At 51.3% G+C, this 17,903-nt stretch overlaps 2 protein-coding genes across 3 annotated transcripts in view; one reads left to right on the forward strand and one right to left on the reverse strand.

Annotated features, from left to right (window-relative positions):
* TDRD12 (tudor domain containing 12) overlaps window positions 1-17,903 on the forward strand; it is a 3,486,095-nt gene that overhangs the window by 3,418,858 nt on the left and 49,334 nt on the right. Inside the window, exon 34 of one of the 2 annotated variants that reach the window (XM_085639446.1) lies at window positions 16,048-16,194. The exons of the other annotated variant lie outside the window; for it this stretch is intronic. The gene's annotated coding sequence lies outside the window, so the exon portion shown is untranslated. Of the gene's footprint in view, window positions 1-16,047; window positions 16,195-17,903 lie in introns of those variants that run through there. 2 annotated transcript variants of the gene reach the window in all.
* Window positions 1-17,903, reverse strand: part of SLC7A9 (solute carrier family 7 member 9) — a 715,482-nt gene that overhangs the window by 260,092 nt on the left and 437,487 nt on the right. The gene's annotated exons all lie outside the window — the stretch shown is intronic.

Consider the following 17,903-nt stretch of genomic DNA (forward strand, 5'->3'; position numbering starts at 1 on the left):
AGCTAATTGTAACACCTGGGGCAAGGTGTTCGCAGCTCTGTATTCAAAGTGTTTCGGCACTCCCTCTATGACTGTACTCCCCTCTGTGATTAAGCGTGTTCAGGATGAACATGGTGCTAAAGCGGCTGTGGAATTGGGAATGAGACTGGTGGGAGTGTTCGACGTGGTTGCTGATATGATCCTTGCCAATGTCAAGGACGATGCGGTAAGCTTTTAAGTCGCTAACGGCTTGCATGCTATCCCTGATGTGGACAAACCACGCAAATTACCAAACACTATTGCAAAAGCTTATAAAACCATTGGGCGCAATTGTTTGGGATTTAAGCCTTTTACTCAGACGCAAACACAGTCTCAAACACAACAGAAAGCTCAATCTGACACAGATGGGCATTCAGTCCTTTCTAAAAAAAGAACTGGAAAAATAAAAAGCGGGGGCAGCAACGACAGAAGCGGGGGTCACGTGCTGGGTCACCGTCTCCTGAAACTTCTGCGCGTACTTATGACTTGCACGACCAAGCGAAATTTAAGACTCCTGATAGATTTCAGGTCCCAAATCAGCGTTCTCCTCATTCTTCGCAGGACTTATCTGACTTACTGGTTGGTGGTGGGGAGCACCAAGATCGTGGCAAAAGTCATCCTGCACCACAGGGACGTGAAAAGCCCAGGCCAATATATGATTTTTCAGCACCCAGACCTACATGGACTCTCCCTCAAAACAACGTGTCGTGGGACACTTTCAAAACCTTAGATGAAAATGCCATTCTTAATATCTTAACGACACTTAAACAGTCAAATCACTTCTGCGACCCACTACCAGCTAACATCTTCAATGAGATTAAAACCTCTTTACGCCCTCTCTGGACTAAGATAGTGAATGCTTTACTACTCTAAGGGGCTTTGCCAGACTGCCTAAAATCAGGGCAGGTAACCCCATTCTAAAAAAAAAAAACAGCGGATCATACGAACCCCGATGACTTCCATCTCATCTCCACCATTCCCTCTCTGGCAAAGCTCCTTGAGAAATGCGTACATACCCAGCTATGCAATTACATTGATCAGTTTCACCTCATTGACCAATTCCAATCTGGTTTTCGTCCGGGTCACAGCACGGAAACAGTCCTTACCCACATAGTAGATGATGCACTTAAAATGTTAGATCAGAACAAATCTTGCCTCCTAATCCTTCTAGACCTATCCTCACTTCGACACGGTCAAACATGACAGCCTCCTTGAATTACTTGAACACAGAATGGGATTATCAGGGGTTGTCCTAAATTGGTTTACCTCATTTCTACACAACAGAACTCAAATAATTAAGGTTAACCAATCCTTGTCCACTACCACTCCTGTCCCTTTAGGGGTCCCCCAGGGGTCCACCTTATCATCTACTCTTTTTAACCTGTTCATGGAGCCTCTAACCGAAATTCTTAAATTTTCCAATGTACAATACCACATGTATGCCGACGACAACCAACTATACCTTAATATCTCCTCCCCTGAGGATACCCGGCAACTCAAAACAACTCTCCAAAAAACCCAAAACTGGCTAACCAGAAACCACCTTAAACTCAACTCGCTCAAAACCGAATTCCTCTTAATTGCCCACCAAAAAGATCCTTCGACATCGAAGATTGGATGAAACACCTAACAGTTTTCAACTGCATTCCACACATTATAGATTCCACAAGATCACTAGGAATTACATTTGACAAAAATATCAACATGCAAGAGCACATCAACTCAGCCACCAGAGGAGCAAACTCTCAAATGAGAAAAATTAAACCCTTCCTCCCTACAATGACCTTAAATCAGTGGTGCAAGCGCTAGTTATCCCCAGATTAGAATATGGGAGTGCAACCCTATGTGGTCTGCCAAGATCCAGGTTGGCTCCACTAAGGGCATCCCTTAACTGCAAGGCTTATCACTGGATCGAAAAGGTACAGCCACATCACTCCAGATCTGAAGGCACTAAACTGGCTCCCTTATGAGGCAAGGATTCAGATGAAAATTGCTTTCATGACCCATAAAGCCCTACACTTCAATACACCGAAGTACCTTGCTGACAAACTGGAACTGTCCGGCGGTGGCAGATCATCTAGAAGCACCAATACTTTACTGTTGAAACCTCAAAAATTTCGAAAAAAGAAAACCTACAACCGAGCATTCTCCAGATTGGCCCCTAGAATCTGGAACTCCCTGTCCCCTGTAATCAGACTAATCCCTTCAATCACTTCATTCAAATAAGAAGTCAAACTGCTTTTAATGAACAAGTCTCTACCCTGAACCCACAAACTTATTCTCTGGATACTGATCTGACCAGCTGTTCTCCAACCAGGGCTTGCACGCCATCTAAGTACTGGTTTATAACTCACTGTCTCACTCCTGATTGCAACGGACATCATCATAGTTTATGTTTCTTGTTTATCTTTTTTCTACTTATTTAACTAATCTGCTCTCCAACCAGGGCTTGCATGCCATCTAAGTACTGGTTTATAACTCGCTGTCTCATTCCTGATTGCAACGGACATCGTCATCGTTTATGTTTCTTGGTTATCTATTTTCTACTTATTTAACTAATCTGTAAAGCGCTCTGATACCCTCTAGGGTCAAGTTTGCGCTATATAAAACTTTATAAATAAATACTGTTCGTAAAAAATATAAAACGACACTCGACATTTCCAGTGGTTTTTATAGCCATAACCTATCCCCTGAATGCAGTCAATGGACCGCATTCACGGCCGGTGGAAGACAGAAAATTTTTGGGCGTTTACCTATGGGGTATAAGAATAGCCCCGGGGTTTTCACCACACATGTTGTATCCTTGTTGGACAGCATTGACCCAGATGCAAGTTATTGATATTTATCTCACGGACGATTAATTATGGCCGCATCTATGCCATGTTGACCGCTTAATTCTTGAATTCGCAGACTACGGATACAAATTTAATTTTGTAAAATCTCACATCGTTTCTTATGCGGTGCTCTTTTTGGACTATGAGCTCAATAATGAAGGTCGGGGATTAGCACCCCACTTTCTGGAGAAATGCGCACGTTTGCAGTTTCCGACTACCCTGAAAAAACTTCAGTCTTTGCTGGGATTTTGAAATTTTGGGCAGTCTTACATTCCCAAATATACCCAGCGTATCAAGCCTCTTTATGCCTTGACACGACCTACCTTTTCAAAAGCCAGCTGGCTCCCGGAACATTCTACTATTTTGCATTATTTGCAATCTGATTTGCTGGAATCTAAGTACTTGTTGACACGTGATAACCACACAAACCTGGTGATTCGAATCATTCCAGGCGCAGTGGGTTTCACTTACTTGACATACAATGAAGGTGACACAGTACCTATCGCATTCAAATTACACTTGTACACTTCAGCCGAGATGCGGTTTTCGACTGTTGAGAAGGTTTTAACAGCTGTACAGATGGCGGTCCTGAAGGAGCGGACACTGGCGCAGAGGAAACGCATTTTGGTGGTTACACTTTACCCTGCTTTAGCAGCAGTGACAAAGGCAAGTATGCCTGACTCAAAAGCCTTACATCCCCGTTGGATACAATGGGCTACTTCTTTGACGTCTCCGGATGTCACGTTCATCTTTGACCCCTCTCTTCAGACACAGGAGGTCTTGCAGTATGAACACGTTCATCTGCCTCCTCTGTCTTTGCTTCCCTTGGAGTAGTACACATGTCTCATTTACACCGATGGTTCGGCGCAACTGGCCACCGGTTCTAAACATGCTTTTTCAGCGGCTTGTGGTATTGTGGCTGGTACAATGGTGGACGGTGAGTTCAAGTCTAATACAGTGCATACTCCGGCACTAGGAGACTGTACCGCTCAATTGGCTGAGCTGCGCGCTCTAGTTCTTGCTCTCGAGTTTGCAGATCTAAAGGTGACAACACTTATTGTATGTGACTCTTATTACTGTGTTCAGTCTTTCAATGACAACTTATTGTTTTGGTCTCAAAAGGATTGTCGAGATTCTAAAGGCAGCACAATTAAGCATAAAATGCTTTGGGTTCGAGTGGCGGATCTTAAACGACATCTGCCACTCACACATGTTATACATACTCTTGGTCATCAGTGTGTGGGAGCACACGCTCTTGGGAATTGTTTGAAGTGGCCAAATCTGCAGTAGCCACATGTTCTGTTGCAACCGTTACAAGGTCCATGACTAAGATTGATAGTGACATTTTGGCAGCAATAGCTGCAACTGCGGAGGGCTCTAATTGTCCACAGGGCTTCCCTTCAAACTTTTCTTATCAGTTAACTCCCGAACAAGTTCCTTTTGCTGGAATACCTGACGTTGGTGATCGGGTGATTCCCAACACGGACCGCAGACACACTTTAATCAAAACCGCACATGAAGGTATGGCTTCGGCACATGCTGGAGTGTCTGCAACTGTTTTTATCTTGCAACAACGTTATTGGTGGCGTGGTTTATATAAACAGACCCCTAATTATGTACTCTCTTGTGACATCTGTCAACAAATCAAGCCTTCCATGGTAACACGCCCAGCTCAAATACTACTTTGCATTGCAAATCGCCCTTTTGCTTGTGTGTATCTTGATCACTGTGGTCCATTTTCTTCTGATACTGCATATAAATACATTTTAGTTGCAGTTGATTCGTGCACTAGATTCCTTTGGGTTTGGCTACAACACAGTGCTGACGCTTGAAATGTCATCAGGGATTTTCGTGTCTTTGTAGGGATTATTGCCTGTGGCACCTTTCATTCTGACCAAGGTCCAGTGTTCGCCTCTCAGGCGTACAGGGATGTGATGAAGTCTTAGGGGGTGCTGGTGCAGTTTTTGTCTCCATATAGGCCTGAGGGCAACTCAATTCTATGTCAGGACTGGAGGCGAGGATTATGCCTTCTTTCTTCACTTTAATGCACAGCAGCGAAGATAACAAGAAAACTACATTTCCCATGGTACAAAGGGAACATGTAGTCACAACAAGAAAAACATGATAACAACCAATCACAGCCCATAAGTCCAGTGTTCAATCAGGGAACAGGCTGCCCAACATAGTCCTTCAACAGTGTCCTCTCCAGGAGCCTAGCGCGCAACCAAGATGGCCGCGTAGGTGCGAGGCTCCCGAGGACCTCCGCGACCTCCTGAATTAATCCTGGCGATATCCTGTCCTTGTTGAGGGGACTGTGTCGGTGAACCCGAGCTGAGGCGCCGCCCGTTCTTTGGGCTCGAATCGGACCCCGAACACCGGTGGGAGCATCGATTGAAGGTTGCGGCCTTCTCCTCGCCGGCCCCCCGGATTGGAGTAGTGGGGCGATCCGGGGACGAAGTGAATAACAACGGCGAGCGGGGCTGAGCGACTCGCATACCCCGCACTTTCACTTTCGCTTTTGCGCCCTCCTTGCCTCAGGCGGGGTCGGGCTGCGGAGCGGGGTGCGGTGGTGTTGCCTTGTCCAGGTGCCCGGCTGACCCGCCGGCGGTGGGTTGACCCGCTGCCCGGTGGTCGCCCCCGTCCCCCCCCCTGACACCCGTGATTTGGTGTGGCGGCCCGTTTGGAGATCTTGGCACGACGGTGTAAGGGCCAGCATGTCCACCAAACAAGATGGCGACCGGGCGAAGATGAAGACAACCCGCCGTGGCACGGCGCACCAGGCCAATAGTATGGATCGCTATACGCTCCAGAAGGGTTCTCCGGAGACAGCGCGGTCGTCCCTGGTGGGCCCGACGGAGGCACCTGCCCAACCGGTGGATCTGACCCTCCGGGACGTCATGGGCGCCATCGCAGAGATGAAGGCCTCGGTGGACCAGCGTTTCGATACCTTGGCGCAAAAAATTGACTCGGTCCTGGTGGATGTGGGCCTTGTGAGGGCAGACTTGTCAAAAACGAACGACCGAGTTGACTCCCTGGCCCACACCACAACGAGCCTCACGACGGACGTGGTGGCCCTCCAGAAGGAGGTGCGCCGGCTTGGCCAGGCGAGCGCCCTGATGGACCGGCGACTGGAGGATTCCGAGGGTCGGGCCCGGAGGAACAATGTTCGCATTATTGGTGTGCCGGAGGGCCGAGAGGCGGAGGCGGCAGATCTCTTTGTGGAAGAATTGATCCTGACCCATCTCCAGCCCCGGGGGCTGAGTAAGCTTTTTGCGGTGGAGCGTGCCCACCGGGTCCCTGGGGGCCGCCCTAAGACCGGTGCCCCGCCGCGGCCTATTATTGCCCGGATTTTTAATTTCCGGGACAGAGACGCCATCCTCCAGACCTCCAGGCAACAGGGACCGGTCAGGCTGGACAACATGGATGTACACTTCTACCCAGACTTTACTCCGGCGGTCCAGAAGCAGCGACAGAGCTTTCTCGGTATTAAACGTCGCCTAAGGGACCTAAACCTCAAGTACTCAATGCTCTTTCCGGCTAAGCTGAGGGTGGAGGTGGATGGCCGTACGCACTTCTTCGACCGGCCCGAGGCGGCTGGGGACTGGTTAGATACTTTGCCTGGAGATCGGGGTGGGGGGGGCGCGGCTGGCGGGGAGGGCCCGCCGGATCAGAATTGAGGGGTGACTGTATAGGCCTTGCTCGGGATATTACTCCTTTACCATATATTGCTTTCGTATGTTCCCCTCCTATGGAGGTCGGGTGGGGTCTGCTGGGGGCTTCCCTCCTCCTCTGGGGGACTAGTTAGTACTTAGCTATGGGGCGACAGGCACACTGCACTTTGGGGGGGCTGTCTGGGCTCATGCAGGGGTGCAGGGAGGGGGGAGTTCTGTTGGGACCGGGGGGTGGGGGGGGTGTGTTGTTTGTTAACACCGCAAGGCAAACCCGCAACTGTTTTGTTGTTTTTAAGATGCTCGGTGGGGGGCGACCGATTGTTTTGACGTATCATGGGGGGTAGGGATTTGATTGTGTTGTCATGGAATGTTAACGGCCTGGGGGATAGGATTAAACGTGGTGTGGTCCTGCAGTATTTAAAACGTATTTCACCAGATGTTGTCTTCCTGCAGGAGACACACCTTATAGGTAACACCTTTCATGCAATGAATCGGCGGGGATATCGTTTGGCGGCCCACTCCGGCTTCACTTCGGGCTCGCGGGGGGTGGGTATTATGGTCAAGAACTCGCTCCCGTTGGAGATTGACGAGGTGCGCCATGATGAGAGGGGACGTTACACTGTTCTGGTGGGACGAATGGAGGGTAGAGTGTTTATCTTTATATCAGTGTACGTCCCGCCTGGGTTACAAGCCACTACATTTGCGGACCTGGGGCGCCTCCTTCTGGACCTTCCGGGTGGCCTGTTGGTGGTTGGAGGGGACTTTAACGCGGTTGCCTCTGGGTCTATGGATCGCCATCCCCCTAGGGACCTCCCCCGGGCACAGGCGTGGCTGCCCGGCCTTTTAGACACGCTGGGCCTGGTGGATTGCTGGCGCTTAAAGCATCCCGTATTGCAACAGTACACCTTCCACTCGGGGGCCCATGGTAGCCTCTCGCGGCTTGATTACATCCTTGTCCCGGCGGCCCATGCAGGGAGGGTGGGGGAGGTGCGCCATTTGGCACGGGGTATCTCAGACCACTCCCCATTGTTGTTGCATTTCGATGTCTTCCCGAGGGGGGATGGCAGAGTGGCCCCGATCAATGCATGGTATTTGCGCGACCCCACCATTCGTGCCGACTTGATCAAATCCTTACAGCGCTATTTCGATGAGAATGTGGGGTCGGTCCCGTCTGCCATCTCCCTGTGGGAGGCTTTCAAGGTGGTTCTTAGAGGGGAGGCCCTCTCCTTTATTTCCAATGCCCGGCGGCGCGAGCGGGAGGAGGTGACCCGGGTTGAGGCCGAGATTGCAGAACTGGAGGGTGACCTGGGGAGCGGGGTAACAGACGCCAAGTTGCATGTTTTGCATTTAAAGCAGGCGGCCTATCGGGCCCTCGTCACGGAGGCGGCCAGGGGCCTCAGTAGAGAGCAGCAGGGGCGATTGTATGATGTGGGTGACAAGGCTGGCAAATTGATTGCGTGGTTGGACAAGAGGGAGAGAGCGAGCCGCGTGGTGCCTTTGATTGAGAGCGTGGATGGTGTGTGCGTCACTGAGCCGGAAGCCATTGTCTCCTGCTTCGCGGATTATTTCCGCGAAGTCTACTCCCCGGTTTCTCCCTGCTCGGAGGAAGATTCCCATGCCTTGCTTCGGGACATCGCACTGCCCTCCCTTACGGTGGAGGACAGGGATTCGCTGGACGCCCCTCCCACCTCGGACGAAATTGCTTCGGCTATTCGCTCGGTTGCATCCGGCAAGGCCATGGGCCCCAATGGTATTCCCATTGAGCTATACAAGTTGCGCCCGGATGTGTTGGCGCCCCACCTGCGCGCGATGTTCCTTGCGGCCCACTCGCGGGGCTCCCTCCCGCCGGACCAGCGTCTGGCTACAATTGTGGTGATCCACAAGGAGGGGAAGCCCCGTGAACGGGTCACATCCTATAGGCCGATTTCGCTTTTGAACGCGGAGCCCAAAATCCTCGCCAAGGTGTTGGCCAACCGGTTGGTTGGCGTGGTGGGCGATTTGGTCCACCAAGACCAATCGGGCTTTATACCACACCGCAACACGGCGCTTAATCTGCGGCGCTTGCACGGGGTGCTCGCGCGTGTCCCATTTGTGCGGGAGCCGGCCATCTTGGCGTCCTTGGACGCCACCATGGCGTTTGATACGCTCGAATGGCCATATATTTGGGCGATGCTGGCGAAGTTTGGGTTCGGCCCGGGTTTCGTCAGCTGGGTCAAATTGCTATATTCGGGCCCGTTGGCGCAGGTGGTGGTGAATGGGCGAGTATCTGCCCCATTCGCGCTGGGGCGGGGCACGCGACAGGGTTGTCCCCTGTCGCCTCTCCTGTTCGCCCTGGCCATGGAGCCCCTGGCGGAGTGGCTGCGGTGGCACCCTTCTATCCGTGGTCTCCGCTGGACCCCCGAGCATGAGGACCGCGTGTCTCTCTATGCTGACGATATCCTTTTGTATCTCGCCTCCCCGCGCAAGTCACTGATCGTCCTGGTTGATGTTTTGCGCTCCTTCGGTCGCAACTCAGGCCTGGTCATCAACTGGGCGAAATCCTGTGTCTATGTGCTCTCCGGGGAGGCCCCGGTCCTGCCACGGGACTGTCCGATCCAGATTGCCTCCCAGGGTTTCCGGTACCTGGGTATATATATCACTCTTGACCCGGAGGCCCGCTATGAGCGGAACTTGCTGCCCCCCCTCCAGCGTCTGAGGGAGGACGTGGTGCGCTGGCGGCGTCTGCCGCTCTCGCCGCTCGGCCGAGCGGCCTTATTTAAAATGATGTCCCTGCCGCGCTTCCTCTACGCCCTCCAGAATACCATGGACTTGGTCCCGGCACGCTACTTTCGCGAGGTGGAGGGCCTCCAGCGGCGCCTGTTCTGGGACGGGAGGCCGCGTATTGCTCTGGCTAAATTGACGCTCCCGTGGTACGACGGAGGGGTTGCCCTCCCGGACATCAAACGGTATTACTGGGCCTCCCAACTAGCTGCAATTAATCATGGCCTTTACGGGCCCGCCTTGAACCCGGCATTCGAGATGGACAGGACGCTTCTGCCCGGTGGCGATTATAATCGAGCGCTCTACTCTGGCGCGCCCGACTCCCGTTTGACGGGACCGACGCGTGTCATGGTGCGTGTCTGGCACGCGGCTAATGCAGCTATGGGGTGGAAGGACCGTTTGACCCGAGCGTCTCCGCTGTATGCATCTGAGAGGTTGGGCTCCCTGTGGACGTCGAAGGGCTTCGAGAAGTGGGACACGATCGGAATCAGCACGGTGGGAGATCTCTGGACGAGGGGGGGATTCAAAACTTTTGAGACGCTGCAGGCGGAGTTTCAGCTGCAGGGCAGTGAGTACTTTCGGTACCTACAGGTCCGCCATGCGCTGGGCTCCGTCTTCCCGGATGTTGCATCCATTCCGGAGTCTTCCCCCCTGGAGGACAGAGTGCTAGATGGCCATGTCCCGGACAGCACGATCTCCCTCATATACAAAAAATTGATTAACGATAGATCGTGTCTGCTGACTAGTCTCCGCGAGGCTTGGGTTGCCGACGGGCTGGAGCTGGACGACGAGGATTGGATTTCCGCGGTGGCCTCTCCGAAAGAGGTGGCCATCCCGGCTCGCCTTCGTTTCGTCCAGCTCAAGATCCTTCACCGGGTCTACGTGACGGGGCCAAGGCTTTTACGTATGGGTTTTGCCGGTGATGGAATGTGTAAGCGTGGCTGTGGTGCGTTGGCGACTTTCATGCATATACTGTGGGAGTGCCCGAAGGTGGAGCGATTCTGGCGTGGTGTGCATGAGGTTCTACGAATGGTTACGCGTGTCACGCTGCTGCCTGAAGCGAGGAGATGCTTGCTGAATGTCTGGGAACCAAATGACTACTCGGTCCCGCAGGCGCGGTGGGTGACTCTGGGATACATGATAGCCAAGCGTGATATTGCCCAATTGTGGGGATCCCAGAGGCCCCCTGCGGTGTCGGCCTGGAAAGAGCATATGGATTGGTGTATGTTTCGTGAAAAGGTGGTGTATGTGGCGAGGGGTAAGCCTGGGGCGTGGATGAAACTCTGGGGCCCCTGGAACGCCTACCGCGGGGGTATTTGTGAGCCGCCGCTGCTACCGGCGGCCTCGCCGGCTCCGTCTCCCTAGATGGCGCCCCTCCCTTGGCCGCGGGCGCGCGGTCCCCCAGTCCCTGATCTACTCCCGTCCCCCTCTTCAGAATTTTGCTGCTGGTGTGGATCCCCCACTTATGGAGCACGTGTTGTCACTTTGGATCGAGGGTTGCCTTGCGGTTGTGGTTTGTTTATGTTGTTTTGTATTAAGAAAATGGAACCGTACTGTGGGCATGGAGCTTGGAGACCTGCACCATTGATCACTCCTGTTTTCCTACTGTGCACCGCTGAGGAAATTTTTTGCTGTATGTATGTAATATGCTTTTGATGCTCTAGCGGCCGGCCGGGTGGTTGTAGGCCCATACCTGTAACTTCTATAAACTGCAATAAACGGTTTAAAAAAAAAAAAAAAAAAAAAAAAAAAAATCTGTGTCCTCTCCTCCTCTTTCTTCAATGCTGCGCAGCAAGTTAAGTACTATTTCACCTTGTTTCCTCTTGTGATTATTCTTTACTGTATGGTGAAACAATTTGGCTTTATCTGTACCGAGCGCTGCTCGCGCCGCTCTGTTTTTTGTAATTGCGCTGCATTTGTGTGCGTTCGTGCGCGTTGCTTTGTTTGTTTAGCGCCGATAACGTGCTCTTTTTTTATCTGAGGCCTCCTGCTGCGTGTGGGCTATGCTGCAGGGAGTAAGCCGCGGGCGCGGTTTCTCCCGCATCTACGCAGCTCCTTGCTGGTGTTGGCTCCAGACCTCCCGCCACTAGAGGGTGTGGGAGGCAATGCGGGCGCGGCGCACCGTTTGAGCTCTCCTCGGAGAGTTTCAAACATCGCGCCCGCGTTTTGTTTGTGGAGCTTGGTCTGAGGGTGACGCCTTAGCGGCTGTAACGCGGCAGAGGGAGATTTCACTGCCGTTTCAACATTGTGCCCCACGCTCTGTGCCTCGGCCCATACTATTGTATAAAGCCAGAGCCTGTATGTGCAGCTGTGTGCTGTTTTACACCTTGCGAGGTCTTGTATGTTTGGGGTGCATGTAGAGGGACTTTACCCAGACCTGTTGGCCCGAGAAAGGGTTGGTTGAGATTTTTCTTACCAGCATCTTGTCCCCTGGGCTTGAACCCATTAATTCTGCGGTTTCACCGCTCTGTGAAAAGATTTTGGCTGCCCCCAGCCTGCGAAGGCCTGTTGGAACACTCAGTGAGACCCACTTGGTGATATTTGTTACGACATTAATCAGTCTTAAGCGTCATGGAATATTATGACGATTACCAGGAGGAGGAAGACCCCCTCGCTGATACACCCTGGGGTGACGCCTTTTATGAGGCGATGGATACCTCTATTTATAGGGCAGTTGACCAGGCCATTTCCCCCTTAGAGGATAGACTTGCACGCCAAATTGAACAGGCTTTTTCCAAGCTTTCTCAGCAGATTGCCCCCCCTTCCTCCCAGAATCCATCCACTTCTTGTCAGGACCCACTCACTTCCCCTCCTCCCAAACGTTCCCACAAGGAAGGTGTTGATGGGGATGTGTTTGACCGCCTTAGACAGGCCTTTATGGCTTCTCGGCTGCGGTTCCCCCTGCTCCATTGCCGGTTTCTCCGTCCAGTCAGCTTCCTGGGACATCCCAGGATGCCCCCAGCACCTCTGATATGTTGGACACCAATGACATAGTACATCCTCGCTCCTCTGAGTGGACCCCGGCTGACATGGTATCGACTTATGTCCCATATTCAACGCCCCCTTGAGAAGGAAGCTCGCAACTGTTTGCGGGCAGAGTGCCCTCGTCCCTCTCTGGAAGGCAAAGTAGCTTTGACTCTGGAGATTGACCAGCGGATGGGCACTTTTCTCCAGAAGTTTATAAGGGACCCCAAAAAAGGGATAGATAGATCCTGGAGGGCCTGCCAGGATAAACTCCTGGACGCCCTAGGCCCGATCACAAAAATATTGGATATGGCGGAGGAGGCAAAAGGAGTCAGGCTCTATCATTTCTCCTGAGACCCTTTCAAGTTGGGCACAACGCGTTGTAATTTTCATGGGCAATGCTAATTGTGCCCTCTCTACAGAGCGCCACCGGCCTCTCCTAATAAAAATTGACCCCAATTAAGGGGAGCTGGCGGATTCAGAAGCGGGCGCTGTTGCCCAGGGCGGTCTCTTTGGCGAGCCTTTTGTGCAGGAGCTCGGTAAATTTGTCAACACCTTCACCGCGCTAGACCGAGGGCAGTCAACCATTAAAAAGGTGTTCCCCCGTGTTTTTCATGGGGCCGGCCGAGGAAGGGGCCGCTCGGCCGGTCGTCAACAACGCCAGACCAACCAGAGAGGCTCCGGACAATACCAGGACCAATCCAGGTTCGGGAACTTTTACCACACTCGAGGAAGGCGGGGTAAATGGAGAGGATACCCCAGTGGAGCTGCAGCCTCTAGCCCAGGTGAGAGTTCTTCCTTCTTCCCCACAAGACATAGGGGGGCGGTTGGCAAGGTGTTTCCCAGTTTGGGTGATTATCACACAAGATGCATGGGTTTTGCAAACTGAGAGGGGTTTCCACATAGAGTTCGAAGGGACTCCAGTGCAAAGATCCCCTCCCCGCCCTATCCAGTTCTTGGTGCAAGAGACCCTCTTGGTAGACGAAGAGGTTTCCTCTCTTCTCCGGAAGGGCGCTGTCTCCCGGACGTCTCAGCACGCCCGGGGATTCTTGAGCAACATTTTTCTGGTCGACAAATCCGATGGCGGCAAGAGACCGGTGATAAACCTGAGCGACTTCAATCAATGGCTGGTTTATCGTCATTTCAAGATGGAGGGAATCCATTTCCTCAGGCATGTCCTCTGACCCCTCGATTGGATGGTCAAAGATGCCTATCTAGTGGTTCCGATCTTCCCGCCTCATCGACGATTTCTACAATTCCTCTGGGGTCACCACACTTACGAGTTCACGTCTCTCCCCTTCGGCCTTTCGTCGGCCCCTTGGTGTTTCACCAAGGTCCTCAGGCCGGCGGTAGAATTCCTACGGTCCAGGGGTGTCAGGATGATCGTTTACCTCGACGATCTTCTTTTGATGGCAGCTTGCCCTCGTCGCTTGCTGCAACAGCTTCAGATGGCGGTGTCACTCCTTCAGGATCTAGGTTTTGTTATCAACGAGAAGAAGTCTCTGTTGCGGCCTACCCAGAGTATTACATTCTTGGGATTCGTCATAGACTCCACTACCTCCACACTCAGTCTGCCCAGCAGGAAAGTGACCAAAATTCGCCACGAATTGCGTCGGGTGCTGGTCAAACAGTGGATTTCCCTTCGCCAGTTGGCTTGGGTGGTGGGTCTACTGTCCGCTTCCATACAAGCCATCTTCCCGGGCCCGCTTCATTACAGGGCTCTGCAACGCCTCAAAGGATTTTTCCTCTGCAAAGGGTATCCGTATTCACACAAAGTTCTCTTATCTGTCGAGGCAAGGTCCGAGATACGGTGGTGGTTGGACCACATGGAGGCGTGGAATGGAAGGTCAATGTTCGGTTCCGCCCCGGACATGGTTATAGAATCGGATGCCAGCAGGCTCGGTTGGGTTGCCAGGTGCGGAGACGTCTCTACAGGAGGATTGTGGTCACCCGACAAACAGAAGTTGCACATAAATTGTTTGGAGCTTCTGGTGGGGTCCTTCGCAGTACGTTGTTGGACGAGAGATTCAGTGCAGTCTTGTGTACTGCTGAAAATGGACAACATCTCGGCGGTCCGTTATGTGAATCATCTGGGGGGTACCAAGTCAAAGGCCCTGTCGGATCTGGTGGCAAGTTTTTGGCAGTACTGCGTAGACAATCAGGTGTCTGTCACGGCGGAGTATCTCCTGGGCCGAGACAATCTGGAAGCCGATTTCCAATCTCGTCATTTCAGGGATTCCAGTCTCTGGCACCTGGACCAGTCGGTGTTTGCGAGGCTGAGCGCACTTTGGGGTCCTTTTTCGGTGGATCTGTTTGCGTCCCGATTGGATCACCAGGTCCCGCTTAGTTTCAGCTGGCGGCCGGACCCTCTGGCAGTGGCGACAGATGCTTTCCTCCAGACTTGGAGTGTGGAACTGGGCTACGCGTTCCCACCTTTTGCAATGATCACGAGGGTAACTGCGCAGGTTCGCAGGCAAGCAGCAGATCTGGTGGTGATCACACCGCTGTGGAGGTCTCAAGTGTGGTTTCCAGTTCTTCTGGAACTTTCTTGGAATTTTCCAATCCTACTCCCCCAGTTTCCGACTCTCCTCATGAGTCCGGACGGGTCTCCCCATCCTCTAGTGTCCACGAACTCACTGAGGCTCATGGCATGGCGGATTTACAGAGTAGATGGGAAGCCGCTGGCCTTTCGAGAGAGGCTGAGTCCTTTATCTCTAAGGTGTGGACAGACAGTACTGTCAAAAGGTACAGATCCACATGGAACAGATGGACCCGTTGGTGTTTGCGACGGGGTTTCGATCCCTTGGTCACGGACGTGGTGCATATAGTGAACTTTTTGGCTCAACTGGCCTCCGAGGGTTTTGCTTATAGATCAGTTAATACCTTCCGGTCGGCTATATCTTCTGGCCACATCCCAGTGGATGGTGCTCCGGTGGGCGAAAACCCCTTGGTTTGTCGTCTTTTGCGGGGCATACGCCTGTCCCTACCCCCGGAACCACGTTATTCCGCTCTCTGGGACTTGAATCAAGTCCTTAACATGTTTTTATCCTGGCAACAGAATAGGTATCTCTCCAGGAAAGAATTGTCTGCAAAATTGGCAATGCTTCTGTGCCTCATTTCTTGTAGGCGGGTGTCCGACGTACGCTCTGGACATCTCTAGCAGAATCTTTACTCCTGAGGGGGTAACCTTTACGTTGGTAAGACGCACTAAGTGCCATACCAGATCAATTTCCTACTCACAATTTCCGGATTCCCCAAAGCTTTGTGTGGTTCGTTGTCTTAAGGCTTATGAAGAGATGACAGAGAAATTCCATCCCCCAGGGGAGAGACAGCTCCTCATTTTACTGCGAAAGCCTTTCAAGGCGCTTTCTTCTCCCACGATTGCGAGATGGTTTCGTTGGGTGATGCAGGAAGCAGGTATCAACCATACCCAGTTTGGGGCGCACTCCGCTAGGGGTGCCATGGCTTCTAAAGCCTTCAGTCTAGGAGCACGTCTTGAGGCTATTCTCAACGCTGCAGGCTGGTCTTCGGACTCCACATTCAAGCGGTTTTATTTCCAACCGATTCTGAATATGGCTCATTTGGTTGTGGGCAAGCTTTAAACAAGCATAATCCTTGCCTCCAGTCCTGACATAGAGGCGAGGATTATCCCGCCCAGGGTTCCTGGAGGAGACCCCTCCCTGTACTACAGTAAGTAAGGTTGTTAATTCAAATGCTTATGTCTCTGTTTGCAATGTGGATGACTCTTTTGTGATAAATTCTCAGTGCTTCCTCCGGTAATATATTTCTCTTGTCCTCAGGCTCGGATTCCAACAAACAGAGTGCCTAATGAGTGGAGAGCGGCAGGCTACGCGCTCAGAAAGAGGAGGAGAGGACACTGTTGAAGGACTATGTTGGGCAGCCTGTTCCCTGATTGGACACTGGACTTATGGGCTGTGATTGGTTGTTACCATGTTTTTCTTGTTGTGACTACATGTTCCCTTTGTCCCATGGGAAATGTAGTTTTCTTGTTATCTTCGCTGCTGTACATTAAAGTGAAGAAAGAAAGCATAATCCTCGCCTCCGAGTCCTTAACAGAATTGAAACTTTCCGTTATGTTAGCTAGGACATTTTTCATTGTGGAGCGAATTAACTGTGACTTAAAGCAATCCATGACAGCTAGAGTCTTAGGCACTGGCAGGAAATGGTTAGCCCATTTGTATGGTGTCCAACGTGCACTTAATAATCTCCCTAGAAGACCTCTGGGTGGGCGGACCCCATGCGAGATGCTATTTTGGCATTAAAATGTTTGTTCCAGACCTTGATGGTCTAGACGTTGCGGCGGCTGCCGCCACATTTGACGTAGATAATCATTCTACTATGTTACAGAACCAACAAGAGACCCGTGCCAGTCTTGCTACTGAACATTTGTCCTCAGCAACTGATACAGCAATCCTGAATCCGGTGGTTGGCTGGCTTCCTAAAGTTGGAGAGCTAGTCCGAGAAAAGTTGTAGAACAAAAAAGAATTTGGTCCCTCTTATCATGCACCAGTTCCAGTGCTTGGATTAAAGGGTACTCGAACAGTAGTTTTACCTCCTCTTCCTGGTCGCAATGACAACAGATACATTTCAGTGGACAATGTCAAGCTAACACCTAAAAAGAGCACAATCCCTATACTCTGACACAATGGTATCCAACTTTAGACTTTAACACTCATCAACGTAAAAAGACATTAAATTTTTATAGCATTTATTAAAAAAGTATACATATAATTCATAAAATCAATACTGACATTACATGCGCTTAAAAACACAAGACATAACAAGTACACATTATTATCTGATCCACAAAACTGCTATGAGCCCGCATAACAGAAAAAGATTATAAAGACAATAAACTTTGTCATTGATTACGCATCCTATCGAATCATGTAACTGCTATGGTTGGTGATACATATGTACTCTTATATCTACTCGCAGTCAACCACAGTTCTTCTTTGGATTGCGTTATTATAGATGCGTCACGCTAAAACATCTGACTGATTCTGACTAGTGTAATGCCTGCTGTTCTGTGTCCCACAATTTCGAGGATTCGTGAGAGTGGCACGTCTTCCAGTTCACCACACGACACTGTCATCGAGATGGACCCTGTTGTTGACCATTCTTCTGTTCCCCTAGCTTCCTCCTGCAATGCGGAGGCTGAATACACACATCCCACAAGTGACTCTTTGCATGATTTGCCGGATAGTCCTTTGCACCATGACAGTTTTTCCTACGACTCATCCTCCACCTCCTCAAGTGGCCAAACCGCATTGACTATTTTTTTCTCCTGGTTTGAACAGACTTATTTGTTCCTCCATGGACATACGTCTGGTTGGTCCTTATCCTGATTCACCTCTTCATGTCAATAGGATATATAACAGTTTTTTTCTACTCATCAATGGTCACTATTTGCCTGAATGCTCTGCTGTGAACTTGGTTGATGATGTTTTGGCCCCCCACTCATCTTCCCACATCATGAAGCATGACCAGACTCTTGTTAACATTTCAGCGTTCCCAGTTTCTGATGGCATCTTCTGAGATAAAGTGGATTATCAGGTCCATGATCCGACTGAGATCATCAATGTACCATACATGTTTCGTGTTTCTATGGGTGATGTGGTGACACAGGACATAC

The sequence above is a fragment of the Triturus cristatus genome, chromosome 12 (assembly GCF_964204655.1).
Source record: "Triturus cristatus chromosome 12, aTriCri1.1, whole genome shotgun sequence".
NCBI lineage: Eukaryota > Metazoa > Chordata > Amphibia > Caudata > Salamandridae > Triturus > Triturus cristatus.